This window comes from Dermacentor variabilis, chromosome 1 (genome assembly GCF_050947875.1).
Source record: "Dermacentor variabilis isolate Ectoservices chromosome 1, ASM5094787v1, whole genome shotgun sequence".
Lineage (NCBI taxonomy): Eukaryota > Metazoa > Arthropoda > Arachnida > Ixodida > Ixodidae > Dermacentor > Dermacentor variabilis.
The window spans coordinates 157,271,644-157,286,741 of NC_134568.1; the positions used below are offsets into that span (position 1 = coordinate 157,271,644).

A 15,098-nucleotide genomic window follows, 5' to 3' on the forward strand; every position below is an offset into this window, starting at 1 on the left:
CAAAACTCGGGAGAATCGTGTGCTCCGGTCCAAGCGTTTGCTAAGCAAGCTGAAGAGACCTGTGGAGCCTGGAATGGGGGGGGGGGGCTCTGTTTCTTTTTGTTTCTGATGAAAATAACTGTGACCAAGACCAAAAAGTTAGGCGCCGTAACGACAGGTGGCTTTGCGCAAACGCTGATGAGGTGCCTACAGTGATGCATACAAAATTGCCGTCGTCTCTGTTGGTGTTAGCCGCCGTCAGCAACGAGGATGACGTCATGCCGCCACACTTTTTACAGAAGGACTCCGCATTAATGTTGCCGCGTACGTGGGGGTGCTTGCCACCATCGTAAAGCCGTGGATAGAGACTGTTTCGAAAGGAAAACGTTATGTCTTTCAGCAACATTTGGTTCCCGCCCATACCGCCTGCGCCACCCAGACGTGGCTGGTTGAAAACTTCTATGGCCACGTCACTCCCAGTTTGTGGCCTCCTAGTTCTCCAGAGTTAAATGCGATCAAGTGCTATCTCTGGGGCATCGTTGAAAGAGGCCAACAAACAGCCATATAATACAAAAGACTCGCTGAAGGCCGCCATTGCTGACTCACTGGCCAATACCTCTAAGGACCACTTGATAGTGCATGCAGCCGTTTCTGAAGCCGAATTGAATCTGTTATTGCTGCGGATGGCTGATTCATTGACTAATTGTGGAAATAAACCGTAAGAGATGTGTACATGTCCATACGGATGGCTGCAGTCTAGCCAACTCTTTCACTGCAGCATTTGTTATACCACCGGAAACTACCGATCGAGTTGTTTCCTTTACTATACGTCTCACGTAGTCCTTTTTTCCGGTTTGCAAAGAAAGCCCGCGAAATATGAAAAAGAAAGCCACGTGACGGAGCGTTTGCGCAGTGGTATCGTGCTGCTCTCAAGCGTGCGTTCGGTGAAAAAGGTCGGCTACATGGTGACTGGCGACGAGGAAGCGGCAGGGCATTCTTTATCTCATCGGCAGCGTTCGGCCAGCAGTATGCGTTTTTGCCGGCATCCGACGGGAGCCGACCTTGTTTCTGAAGGTGCTCTACAAATATGCGTATCATACTTGGGGTCCTCAGAAAATAATGAAAAAAGTTGGGTAAATAAATTTAATTTATTAGTGAGTTATGGAGAAAAAAAATTGTCTGAATTACTATAGGCTATTGCCAACTGTATGCGTTTGGTTCCATTCGCTTCTGACGCGCCTTTCATTTTTAAATTCTTGGCTCAAGTTATGTGGGGCACCCTATATATAAAGCGTTATTCATAAATTATGAATTGGCACCGCCAACACGAAACGGTTTTTGCACCTAGAATTGGGGGCGCTGAGAGAGAAACGAAAGGCGAAATATAGGGAGATTAACCAAGGACGTGCCCGGTTGGCTACGCTACACTTGGGGAGGAGAAAGGGGGAATAATAGATAATAAGGAGACAGAATAAAAATAGTAAAGTCATCCACGGAGTGACCCGCAGAGGAATGTCCACTGTCACAAGCTCTCGTACAGTCGAGTAACCTTCAAGAAGGGTAGAAGGGTTTCTGTGACCTTTCGCATGCGTGAATGCATAGGCCATGGTCCCAGGATCTTTTCCTTCGCGAGGACTCTATTATCTAATAGGCTGAGTTTAGCTTTCAGAGTACATCGCTGAGCGTCAAAGGATGAGCAATGACACAGGAGGTGCTCTAGAGCCTCATCGCACCCGCACAAATTGCACGCCGTACTGTTGGCCATTCCTATCAGGAATGAATAGGGATTTGTAAATGCGACGTCCCGCCACACGCGACACTATTAAAGTTGTTTCGCGGTGGGAGAATCCAGGCGGCAGGCGAAGTCGCAAGTTAGGGCCGAGAGAGTACAAGCGTGAGTCTGTGAAACCCGGCAAATTCCATCGGCGCTCTGATATTCTAAAGTGTGATTGCGGCCTTGAGGACGAATAAACATATAGCTATCTTCTATATAGAATGCCCTCATCATGACACACTAAGAAGCCGAATGAAATCGTCCCTAATGGCATTACATCGTACATCTTTAAGTAAATATACATTATTAGGTTCATGGCCAACAAGAGCCATGAAAATGTGCGCCTTGATAACATTGAAAACATTTACTGAGGATAGCGACATTGTTGGGCGCTACTATTGAACGGAAAAAGCGTTTTGCTGATAAGAGTGTTCTTTATATGTAATGTTGCCTTTTATGTTACGTTACAAGGTCGTTTTCGTTCGCATGGTTGCTTTGAGAACTTGTGCATAATATCCTGATGATATTGATGTTCCTGGACGTTAAAGGCGCCTATGTTGTGCATAACTCATCGAACCATCCTGGACACCGTTGGCGGTGTCGGCCTAGGTGGCCTTGTTTTTCGATTCAGCTACTTGAAAGACGGGTCATTCTTTACGCAAACAGAGGATGGTATGTCATCACAGCACAGCACCTACCGCGGCGCACCACAAGGAGGAATCTTGAGCCCCACTCTATGTAACTTCGTGCTCATCGACATGGTTCATTCCCTTCCGCAATCGGTCCATGTGCCCATCTATGCAGACGATATATGCATTTGGTCATCAGGAGTAATGCTTCTCCACGTGTGCACCAGACGCCAGAAAGCGGCCACACTGACATGAGGTTATCTTCGAGCACGAGGCCTGAAGGTGTCTCCTGAGGAGTGCTCTATGGTCGCTTTAACGAGCAAAGCAATGAGACTACGTTGTCAGCCTATCAACCTACGAGAAGACGCACCGCTTTCTAGGAGTGATAACAGACCGAGACCTCTGCTGGGGTGCCCGAGGATCGGAGCTCGAGGATTGCTCCACTCATACGTCACGGGCCCCGCCTTCATTCTTTTTTTTTCCGTGGCTTTTTTGCTGCGCGGTGCACTTCCGCTGACGGCGTCGCGTGCGAGCTGTTCAGTTTGCCTCGTTTCGCGCAGCGCACGATTTTGCACGCTGTACACGTTAACACCTGACCAGCGGTATAAGTCAATGCTACACGAATATTGAGGCAGACACAAGCGGATCACAGAGCATGATCGCACGCTGGAACACGGTAGAAAATTACATAGTTTCGTTGCATGCGCGCGCAACTGCGCGACGTGGGAAAAGCAGAAGCAACGGAGGTACATCTTTCTTGCTGAGGTGCGAAGTAAAACAAAAACATGCAGACATTCGGTTTGTGTGTTTCATTATTTCTGTAAACTTTAATTCTTCTACTGAAGCAACAAACAGATTGCATAAATAAGAGATATTGGCTTGAATAATTATCGAAATGACGTGCAACTATGAGCGACGTCACAGCACTGCCATGTTACGCAGGCGCAGTTGTGCGATATGCGTCGACTCTCCAGCTGGGAGCTTGGCGCCGGCAAACGGCGTTCGGTTTGAAATTTCAGCTCTTCCCGCAGCGCGTAGCAATCTAAGCCTTAGCAGACACGACCACTAGAGCGCATTGTGTGCACGGCACGTGTCAGCCCAAAATGGCCAGACCTGGCAAGGGGCCCTCTGAGGGCTCTGCTCAAGTCCGTAAGGCCTTGTGAATTGTGCGACCGACTTTGTTAGTTGTAGCGCATAGCAGCGCGCTATTGTGTAAATTTTTCTTAATTCTTTTTTCTATTTGTTTCTTCTTTCATCTTTTATTCTATTTATCCTTTTCCCCCGCAAATTGTACAAGACTGTATGTATAACTGTAGCGCCTATTCATGGGACAAGGAGTAGCCGGCGCAGTATTTGCGGGTCAACATTTCCTTGTTCTAGCAAGCCAGTGAACTAATATTAAAAATAACAACCACGATTGCAATGAACGATTACACTCCCTGGCATCTTATCTCAGAAAACACGTAAGCCATATCCGTGCCCTGTGGTGTTGACATCGGTCCGCTGTTGAGACCCTGAGAAAGAATTGCGACGTATAAATTTTGGTTGCAGCTGTTTTTACTGACACCTGCATACACGAAGGTGACTTTACTCTTCGGACCAAGAGAGCCTCGTGACGCTCTGAGGTGCTTAAAAGTCGGGCGCCACCGGAGCTTCAGACGTGGCCATTCCCAACAGCGAGCGCCGTTCAACATACGTATAACAAACAATTAATGCGTCAGAAGAATGAACACAGAATATGTCTGCAGCGACAAGTTATCCACAGTAGCAAGCCTACAGGCACGGTGATACGCATGGTGATGCAGAAGCGATGGCTGTTTACCACAGCGTGTCGAGACGCCCTGAATATAGACCCGACTGGTCATAATTACCATTTTGGCGCTGACAGCTCGGGTCGGCGTTAGCCGCTGAGTTCATAACTCATTCATTCAAAACCAGCCCGGACGCGTCAATCAACGTCGCGCGGATCACGCCCAACGCAGTACCTTACCAAACCTGGCAGTGGGCGTCGTTGTCGGCGTGTCGACAGCTTGTATGCACCGACAACCACGCCATCGTTGCCTTACTTCCATCGCGCCATCGTGAGGGAAATGGCAACAAGCTAAAGAGGGACAATCAGCAAGAGCGAGGGCCAACACGTTGTGTAAACAGTGGACCCGTGCCAGGGAACGAGGCAAACGACAGAAGCGACTGGTCTGAGCAGTGCCTGCAGACTCCAATTAAGGAGATGACCCCGACCTCAGCCGCTCGCTTCCTCGCGTTTGCTCGATGCGAATCTTCGCTCTCTATCCCCCACCGTCTACCCCTGCTTGTGTTTCCCGAAGCGCGTCGCGGCCGTGCCGAAAGATTCACGCCGGGGCTTGCCTGTCACATGTTTCCGCGCATTTTACGACGCAACGTCGCGTGCCCCCTGGTTTCTCCTTTAACAAACCACTCAAGGAAGAACTGACAAGAGTGGTTGAGCTTACGAACTCCTTCAACAGAGCGCTTCCCGTCTTCAACGGTTTTCAGTACGCTGTCACAACAATGATATGGAGAGGATGAAATGAACGAGTTTTAATTAAATATTTTCACTATTAGCTGAACTTGCTTACCCGGTGGTGAAAAAAAAAAAACCGGGTACATTCCGCTTTATATGGAAAGGTGTATAGTGGCTCAGTGCCGCGATGCTACATTCCTCGCATGTAGGTTTTTCGCCACTGCCTGAAATGCCGAGCGCCCGCGCTGGATCTTCCGCATTTACAATGCGTGGGAAAGGACGGGGGAATGCGAGAGTGAGTGCCGCGCGACTTGTCACGCGGCATTTTTTCGTGTGTTGCGGGATTTATTAACAACTTTATATGTAGCACGCATTGATCAACAGAAAGCTGGATCCGGAATTATTCAGGATGGTCTACAATTCTCTCTTGACACTTTTGCTCTGAGTATAATACTTGAGAAGTTGAGTAATCGACAATCACTGATTACGTAATTTGCCGAATTACAAAAATAGTACGACTTGCTCTAAACGACGGCAAACAACATTGCCTTTCTTCTGCCCAGCTTCGTGGCACTTGCATATTTTAAAATTTGGCACACGTTACGTTGGACACACGGTATAATGTATTCTTGCAATATACACGATTCTTACAATGTACACTACTGTCATAATTAAGTAGCACTAAACGAATCCTTACAAACGAATCCTTAGCTGCGCCAGTAGTGACGTCGTTGCTCTCCGTCGCAGCCGAGCGCACGCGCAGCAGTTGCTCTCCGGGTCCGAAATGGGTAAGCCACTCGTTATACGTATACTCCTGAGGAGAAGGCAGCGTTCGATCAGCAACGCCGTGAGCAGAACCGTGAACGAGGTCGTCTACGCCGTGTCGATGCTGCAGCCCGGGCACAATAACAGACTCATGCAGCCGATCACAAGCAGTAACTGCGTACCGAGGATCCGGCAGCCTACACTGTAAGATAATTTACACCCTAAAAAGGGAAAAAGGGTGTAAATGTGTCTATAACTCACACCTTTAGGGGTCCGTTATATAGATAACACCCTAAGGATGTGAGTTATAGACACATTTACACCCTTTTTCACTTTTTAGGGTGTAAATTATTTTACAGTGTACCAAGAAGTTGGTTAATGAACCGTCGGGGTTAACGCAGTGATAAACACCGGGGCCGCACGTTTCAGCTTCGCTGGTTAACCATCTGTACGGAGTGCTTGGGCGGTGAGTATATCTTTTTATGTATGAAGCTCAGCATAGGTTGCCGATAGAGTATTATTAAAGGAAGTCGGCACTGTGCAAGGTTCAGTAGAGGTTGTCCTTGCAGAATGAGACGCGAATTTTTTATCTGCTCCCGGGTGAAGGGCAATACGACTGTTCTTAAGAGGTAACGTTAGCTCGGGCCCAACTCCGACGAGGCCTTTTCAAATACATGTAAAACGCAAAAACGTTTTTATGAGATAACCCCTGGACCGATTTTGATGAAATTTGTTGCATTTGAAAGAGAAAGTTAAATTCTAGTGACTGTTGGAAGCGGAATTTCGATTTAGGGCTTGAATTTTCTTAAAACGATTTTCAAATATTTGACCGTCTGAAAAAAATAGAAGCACGAAGTTTACAAATTCATAGCTCTGCATCAAGAACTGATATCGCGGTTCTGTAAACGGCATCCATTAGATCATTCAAAGCGGACAAATTCGATGTGTCATTTACATCTTACGTGAATTTGTTACGTTGGTTACAACGGTTTTGCAACAGTTGTATTTCCCTATGATTAAATTTTTTATATTCATGTGTAACATACCAATTTTGTCCGCTTTAGATGTACTATTAGATGCAATTCACAGAATTGTATTATCATTTTTAGTGGTTGAGTGACAGAGTTGTGAACTTGATAGTGTCGTCTTTTGAAAATTTTCGATTTTTGCCAATTTTTAATAAAAAAATTGACGACCTAACTGAAAAATTTGAAACCAACAGTCACTAGATTTTAAGTTTGTCTTAAATGCAACAAACCTCGTCAAATTTGGTGCAGTGGTTGCCGAGAAAAACGAATTCTCCTTTTACATGTATTTAGATAGGAGCACTCCAGCTAAAGCTTCCTCTTAAGTGAGATAGAACCACAGCTCTCTTTCTCAAAAACTGGTGAACGATAATTATGCCTTCTTGCAATGTCATCTGAAGAAAATGCATATTATACGCAGATGCGCAAATGCACACATTATTAGCATAAAGTGAGAATCATAACCCCCAGACGGTGTCTTCTTGCTAAACCCGCCATGACAATATTTGATTTCATTCGGGACAGTTTTTATTTTTGAAGTAAGCGGCAAAGGCCAGCGGCAAGACTCGAAAAAGGCGATACCCTTCGTGAAAGTAGACGAAGGCGACGATGAAGAGGCTAAAAAGATACTGAAGCCGACAGAATGATGCTGGATATGAGGAGGAAGATGAGGATGAGGAGGGAGCAGCCCCTAGTCCACATAAGTGCAAAGCCAAGAACAGCCTCCAGTTCAAGGATAACGCAGCTCAGGAAGAGCATGACAAAGAGGATGAAGTTTAAGAATTATATGCTGAGCAGATCTCGAGCGGCCAGAGACGCGATAACTTGGCCTGTATGCACGGGCTTCTCTCTTGCTTGGAAAAACACTTTTGTGTAGCACGTAATAAGCAACAGAAAGCTATATCGGGAATTTTCATGTTACTCTACAATTTTCGTATTGACTTTTTTCATCTAATTATAATATTTGAGAAATTGACTAATCAATTAGGACTTATTTTTTATTCAGGCGGAGCGCAACAAAATAAACTGAGCATCTCCAGGCGACGGCAAACACTATTATCTTAGGACTGTCCAGCTACGTGAAATTTGCATATTTTTAATGTTTGGCTCAAGTGACGTGGGACACCTTATATAGGCAGGGCAGCGCGCAAAAAAAAAAAAAAAGAAAGAAGGCACGGAAAATGAAGGGACACGTAATACAGGACGTGCGCGGCCTGTTTTTGTCGAACATGTCGCTATCTCTTTTCGCACTACCACTTTTCCAAGCTTCAATTGGCCGGTCGTTTGTAAATGCTCCCTCATCCAGGTCATCTTCTTCGCGCACAGTGTGGAAAGCGCCATTGCGCCGCATGCTCCCTGCCCCGCTTCAACCGACTCGTGAGCCCTGCACGACTAAACATGAAGCAGATGTAGGCTTACTTACCTCGCGATCCCCGTGACGCCTCCACACAACCCAAGCAGCCAGCGAGGCAGCTAGCTATCCCGCCGCTGCTGCACTGAGCAGGAGTACCATTCTGGCTGCATGGGCAAACTATATAAACTGCTCGCAACTGGCGGCGCTCAGCGCTCAAAATCGGCTGGTATAGTTGAAGGACCAACGGCGAATTCCAGGTGGGTCCATACCGCAGCTGTGGCCTCTTTAACGTTCGCACGATTACTGGCACACGAGCGACCTTGCATTTCCGCCTGATCGAAATGCAGCCTCCGCGCGCAGGTGCTGAACTATAGGCGTCCTGGAGGTCAATGGTGCCTACATGCTTGATCGTACCTTTAATGACTAGACGGCCGGCTCATCAGGAAGGCCTCTTTTGCCGGCAGTATTGTGTGACCTTGCATCGTGGCATTAACTGCGACTGAAACCTAGAAGGTTGCACTGTTCACTGCAGCTTCGATGTTGCAGATGGCTTTATTCACTTATACGCGGAATCAACTTATGCGCTCTTAAATTGTATGCTTGTGCATGTTGTTTGCGTATCTATGAATGGGTCATTTGACGTATCACCCTGGTCACCTGAAATAGGATGCTAGGTGCAGTTTTTTTTTTAAGTTATGGGGTTTTACAAGCAAAAACCACGATCTGATTGTGAGGCACGCCGTAGTGGGGAACTCCCGATTTTGACCACCTGGGGTTCATTAACGTGCACTTAAATCTAATTACACGGGTGTTTTTGCATTTCTACCCCATCGAAATGGCCGCCGTGGCCGAAATTTGATCCCGCGACCTCGTGCTTAGCAGCGCAATACCAAAGCCACTAAGCAACCACGGCGGGATGCTAGGTGTTCGGTTGTTTGTAGCAACTCCCGTGTTCATTAAAGAATGTCGCCTTTTTTTTACTGAATAAGTGATGTGGGCGCTATAACGTAAAACTATTCCAAACTTTTCTATTCCAATTTTGCAGTCAGCCTTCCGCGATTGGTCAAAAACTTTTTCGACCACCCCCCCTTTCACATGTCTGTCACGCGATGTCACGAAAACCGCGACAGCTCCCCATCTGATATAACGTGTACACACGGATTATGCATGATTTGACCGAGCAAAAGAAAAATAGTTATTTCTGATTCGACGCCTCTTCGCCATTAGCCCTCGGTCATTGGTCAAAAGTTTTCGGGCTGCGCCCACTTCATCTGCCTCTCACGCGACGTCACAAAACCGCGAAAACCCACCGCGTCAAAGTGACGTGTACGCGATAAAGATGCATTAATATGTCGAACAAAACTGAATTTTCTGCTGAATAGCCGCAGGCTGCCCCGTTCCGAAAGGAATAAAAGATGGCTGCCGCCGATCGCTGAGGCACTGGCTGCTCGCACCTGTAGAAGAGCATGGGTTTATTTGCGTGTAATAAAACTTTCTACGTGGTCGTGTAACATTTTCAAGCACTTTCGGCCTGTTTAGGACCTCGTTCTGCCAACTCTCCTTGGCTGAGGACCCGTTTTAGCGTCATTCTTACGCTTCCGTTGCATGCCGCCGCGATTGTCGACGAGCCACCGCAAACTAAGTAAGAGAAAGCGGACCAATCGCAGACACTGGCACTACCCTCTTCATCCAGTTATCGATATTCAGTGCAGTGTCACGGCCCTATGGAATCCCTCTCCACTTGAGCGTGCTCCTCGCCTGTTGTGAGCCAATTAGATAAGACAAGCCGCTCAGTGTAGGCAATGTTATTCGTTTTTCAAGCAAACAAAAGTGACCTCCTATGAACGAGGAGAGCGTTTGATTGGTCTGTTCATAGAACTCGGCGGATGACCGCCCGATGCTTGCGTCGGCGGTTACGCAAATTTGTCGTCAGGAGATTGAAATAAAAACACCTTGGAATAGTTTTACGTTATAGGGCCCATGCTTCCTTCCTTCAGTTACCAGTATACTGATAGAAATCGAAGGAAGAATCGGTTGAAACAAACTAAGCGACTATATTCGTTCATTTATATTGTGCATGTGAAATAGTAGTGTAAGCCAAACGTAAAGCCGGGGCATCTGTGATGTAGTAGCTTTAAGATTTGGATGCGCAAAAATTTCGTGTCATCAAGTAAAATGTTCGCGCTTTGGAAATGCTTTTATTCGGGACCCGAAGAAACAGAAAAAAAAAGATGTTCTTAAGCTAGAACTGTGAATCGCGTCTCATATTATACTGGTAGCACCCGCGTTAGCTTACCCGCCGTGGTTGATTAGTGGCTATGGTGTTGGGCTGCTAAGCACGCGTCGCGGGACCAAATCCCGGTCACGACAGCCGCGTTTCGATGGGGGCGAAATGCCAAAACACACGTGTACTCAGATTTAGGTGCGCGTTAAAGAACCCCAGGTGGTCCAAATTTCCGGAGTCCCCCACTACGGCGTGCCTCATAATCAGAAAGTGCGTTTGGCACGTAAAACCCCATAATTTAATAAATTTTTTTCAACCTGCGTTAGCTGTCTCTCTAAAGTCATTGGTCCGCTGTATTATCCCTAAATTTTCTATTCGCCGCTAGCGTTTACAACGCGTAAGTAATCAGATATAATCTTCTTATGTTTATTTTTTATGGTTATTTAGTGCCCCTTACTGCAACAAGATGCTTTGTGTTTACTCTGACATTTTTTAAACTGTTTCTTGCTTGAGGGCAATAAAGCGGCATAATAGATTGACTTCACCCTTGCCGCTGATGATGTAAGGTCTATTCAATGTGATTTTGTCTGTGCTGTCAAGCGAAGCAGGAAACGGAAGCGCAGTGCGGTAAGCTGCGTAGCCCTAGGCTCACTCCGAGGCGTGGGGTGAAAGGCACTTTTACCGCTAAAGCACTTGTGTCCTCTTTATTTCTTTGCCTTTTCTTGTCCAACTCTCGCTTCTCCTTAATTGGAGCCCAGTAGCAGCCCCCACTTAGTGGCCACAGACGGTTTGGCCGAAAAGGAAAAGCAAAAAAAGAAAAAAAGAACACCCGTCAGAACCAGTGACCGCACACGGTGCTATTCCAGCAGCAGTACCTCAGGACAGAGTATGCACGAGGCAACTTCCCTGTCCCGCCGCCTGTCTCGCCCGTGGCCCTGCTGCAATCGTCTGAAGCGCGCGCCTCCGGGCTGCTGGCCGGTTATGAACGGCCTGTCGACTTCTGGCCGGTCGTCGTCGTTGCGCTGAAGGAGAGAACGACGCGCGGGCGCATACGGGGATAGTCCGGCCAGGGCCGACGTGCTCTGGGGCCGCTGGCCAGCCGGTTAACGCACGTGTGCTGCCTGCGATGGGTGCGCATTATAGTGGAAGCAGCCGGCGACACACACGCCCCGCACGATCGGAGCGCCACTGCGAGCCTGCTATAGAATAGCCAGAAACGGCGTTCTCACGCTGCGAACGAACGAGGCGGAGCACCAAGCGGCCGCGCTGATTCAAGACCGAAGCCCGCGCGCCGCCAGAACATAATATGAGGGCATGAAAGGGCTACGGCCAGTCCAAGAGTTGCGGGGGGTGGGGAGGGGGGAGGTGGCAGGGAAAACGCCGGGTGGGGAAATGGGCGAGCGACTATATACGCAGCGCCGTGACTAGAAACTACATCGGCCGCAGTAGACAGAGCTCACGCGCGAGGAGCTTCGGCGTGCTTCCCAGCCACTACCCAACGTTGCGTGCACAAAGCGATCAGATGCTGCGCAAAGTTCGCCACCTGCTGTTCCATGGGGCGGACGCCGATGGTCAGGTTAAGACACCGATACAGGAAGGGCACGGCGTGAAGCACGCAGTGTGCATTTTCAACAAGGAAGTAATGTCGGCGGGCGACGGCTGCCCTGGTGTTCGCACAGAAGGTGGGAGAGAGAACAGTAACTTGATCGTCACTACACTGTCAGGCAAGATTGTTCTCATGGGCAGTTATAATTCTTCCACAGGCACGAGCCCAACGTGTTGCATGAGCGGATGCTGCCGTATCTCTTGGTTGTACGCCTTCCACTCAACTTGCTGCTCTCATCCAAGAGAGAAAAGCAAAGTACTGACGTGACTGGAAGATAATGTGTAAGAAACACAAGTGAGCACTCATATAAATTGCGCGAAATCTGAGTGGATGAAGGGAGATACAGAAAACGAAAGGCACAGTTAGAATCAGGATCTCAGCCTTATGAACTTGCTCAGCGAGTTAGAGGAGGAATATTACATCTCTTTTCAGTGCGAGTTTTCATCTCCCCTTGGTATTCGCGCATCAAATGAGCACATTGTGAACTATTACTGGATTTTCGTTTAAATATCTATAAAATGCTTTTTAGTTTCGTTTTGATGGAATTGGTAGTCTGGCTACTCTTGTGCATTCGCAGCCACTGGCGTCATTGCCAGTGGTCCGCTCCTGGCGTTGATAATTGTAGTGGCTGGTGACGTTTTCTTCCGCGAAGTAGCATTGAAAGGGTTGCCCTGTGTTGTTCACGTGACGGAAAACGCAAACAGGCCTACTCGCAACCATATGCGCAAACGCTTCCAAATCTCTTGGGTATATTCGTCGCAACTTGCATAACTGCCCGTCTAACATCCGTAAATTAGCATTCCTATCATTTGTACGCCCTCAGCTTGAGTTCGCGCCCCCCTATATGGTCTCCCTACCACGAATACCTAATCCGCATGTTAGAAGCTATCCAAAATCGAGCTAGTCGATTTATTTCCCGAAATTACAGATACACCCCCCCCTCCCCCCAGTCAAGGATTACTCAAATAAAACTCGAGCTTTCCCTTCAATCCCTGAGTAGCCGACGGGACAAACCACACCTGTCCTTGCTCCATAGATATGTTCACGAAATGAAGCGATCAAACTTGCCACTGGAACGCGCGCCTTGCACATCACGATGACTTTATAATGACTTAAGCCTCACTCGCATTTATGGCAACACTAACGCATTTAACTTCTCGGCTCTACCACGAGCGATTCGGTTATGGAATTCGCTTCCTAACAGCACTGTCGCTCAAATGAGCAATGATAAATTCAGACAACTACCGAACCTGCAGTATTCATCATAACAAATATATTCATCTGTACATATGTCATGTCATATAATACGTGTCATATATGGGCCATGTCTTTCTTTTTTGTTGTTCTTGTTGTTTCAATTTTGTTTGCTTTATGCGCTCGCGCTATGTACTTTATTTTGCGCGAGTGATACATCGCTTTCTATGTTACCATGAATTGTACTTTTCATTCCTTTCCCGACAACTCTGTGTATTGATTTAGCGTTTTTATTTGTTACACTGTTTTGCAAGCACGCGGTCATTATAAACATTTTTAGGTCCCACATTTTTTAGCGCTCAGATATCTGTTTTCTCTTGTCATTTGTTCAATGACGCACCCCTTACTCAATGCTCCCCTTGGGGCCTGTAAGGTACTTTGAAATAAATAAATGAATAAACATGCCAGCCTTCCGATACCTGTACACGACCATAAGGCCCACGTCAATCAAGTTTTGGGGGAGAGCCTTGGCCAGTTCCGACCTCGAGGATCAGCAACGGCTGATTGCGAGGGCCCAGGACACGGCCTGAGTTCAATGCATTCTGTAATGACGCCTCTCCAAAGTTTCATTGATGTAATAAACATGCTTATTCTCTCTCTCTATCATGTGAATCAAGGAAGCACCGATGAGTACAATCGACCGAATTCAAAAGTGTTATTCGACCCCAATGTTTGACTGAGCTGTCTCTTATATGTTGAATTCCAATGGCGGAGTCGGAGCAAGTTTTTCTGCTCGTTTCGGAGAAAGTTTGTTCCAATGACAGAGCGAGGGCGGGAGTAAGGTGTTCCAATGAGAGAGTCGGAGTGGATTCAGAGCGGCAGTCACTCTGTGGAGCAGAAAAAGATGCTCCGCCAAAATCGGCGGAGTGGACCGGAACTGTACGTGACGTATTTCCTTTACCACGTTTGTCTGCTGGGAGGCGCCACCGGTCACGACTCGCGAGGAAGCAAAAGCTGCTACACGCTTGGCGAGATATCCATTCCGCACTTTTAAAAATACAACAGGTGAACAGCGCTGAAGAGACAAGTGACCGGTGCGGCGGTGCTGGGAGCAAACAGCGGAAGGAAATGACAACACGCAAGGTATCCTGGGTAACTCGGCGATAGAAGTTCCGCTTCCGCCTTGTTCCGGCGGCGCAGGTTGACGAGCACATCATAATTGGATTTCTCCGCTCTTTCTGCGCATGCGCGAGGAGCAGTGGTTGCGAGCAAGAAATGTGGGGCCTTTCGGTCCTTGAAATTTATCTTCGCCTAGGTACTACGGAGAAGAAAGTTGTTAACTCCGTTCGTCCCTAGCCGAGCTGGCAACACAATCGACGAATGCGTGGCCGGCAAGGCGAAGAAGCCGTGTCCAAAGTGAGTGTGTTGCTATTTTGTTGCGACGGTAGCATATTAAATTTTTATATTCGCAGAGGGATACGTTTGGAAGTGAGGTCTTCTCGGATGACTTTAGTGGCAAAGCATTACATCGTGCCGATGCATTGTTCATTAGTGTCGTTGAGCAAGGTCAGCATACCGCACACTTCAGGAGATTCGCGGGAACGGAAACAGTTTATGAATTCGACTGCCGTGCCGATGCGAGTTTGTTGCTTCTTTTTTTTGCGGCGGTTTCATATTAAATTCTGATAGTCACAGGGGGATACGTTTGGACGTGAGGCGTTTTCTCGGATGACTTTAATGGCAAAGCATTACGTCGCGCCCATACATTGTTCATGAGTGTCGTTGAGCATACCACACACTTCGGGGGAATCGCGGGAACGGAAACAGTTGATGAATTCAACTGTCGTGCCGATGCATTAGTTCTTAATGTAACTGAACATACAACACACTTGGAGATTCGTGGGAATGGAACATCTTGTACTCTGTATGTGAAAGTACTAAAACTTGCGTCGCCATACAATCATTGTGAGAGCTGTACAGCCACACTGGCAAAGCACTATGCCCTGCGGCTGAATACGGAAAAAAATGTATCCTAAAGAAAAATGGTCGTCATGCAATTTCATAGCAGC

At 47.5% G+C, this 15,098-nt stretch overlaps 1 protein-coding gene across 2 annotated transcripts in view; it reads right to left on the reverse strand.

Annotated features, from left to right (window-relative positions):
- LOC142587313 (tachykinin-like peptides receptor 99D) overlaps nucleotides 1-15,098 on the reverse strand; it is an 837,205-nt gene that overhangs the window by 315,946 nt on the left and 506,161 nt on the right. The gene's annotated exons all lie outside the window — the stretch shown is intronic.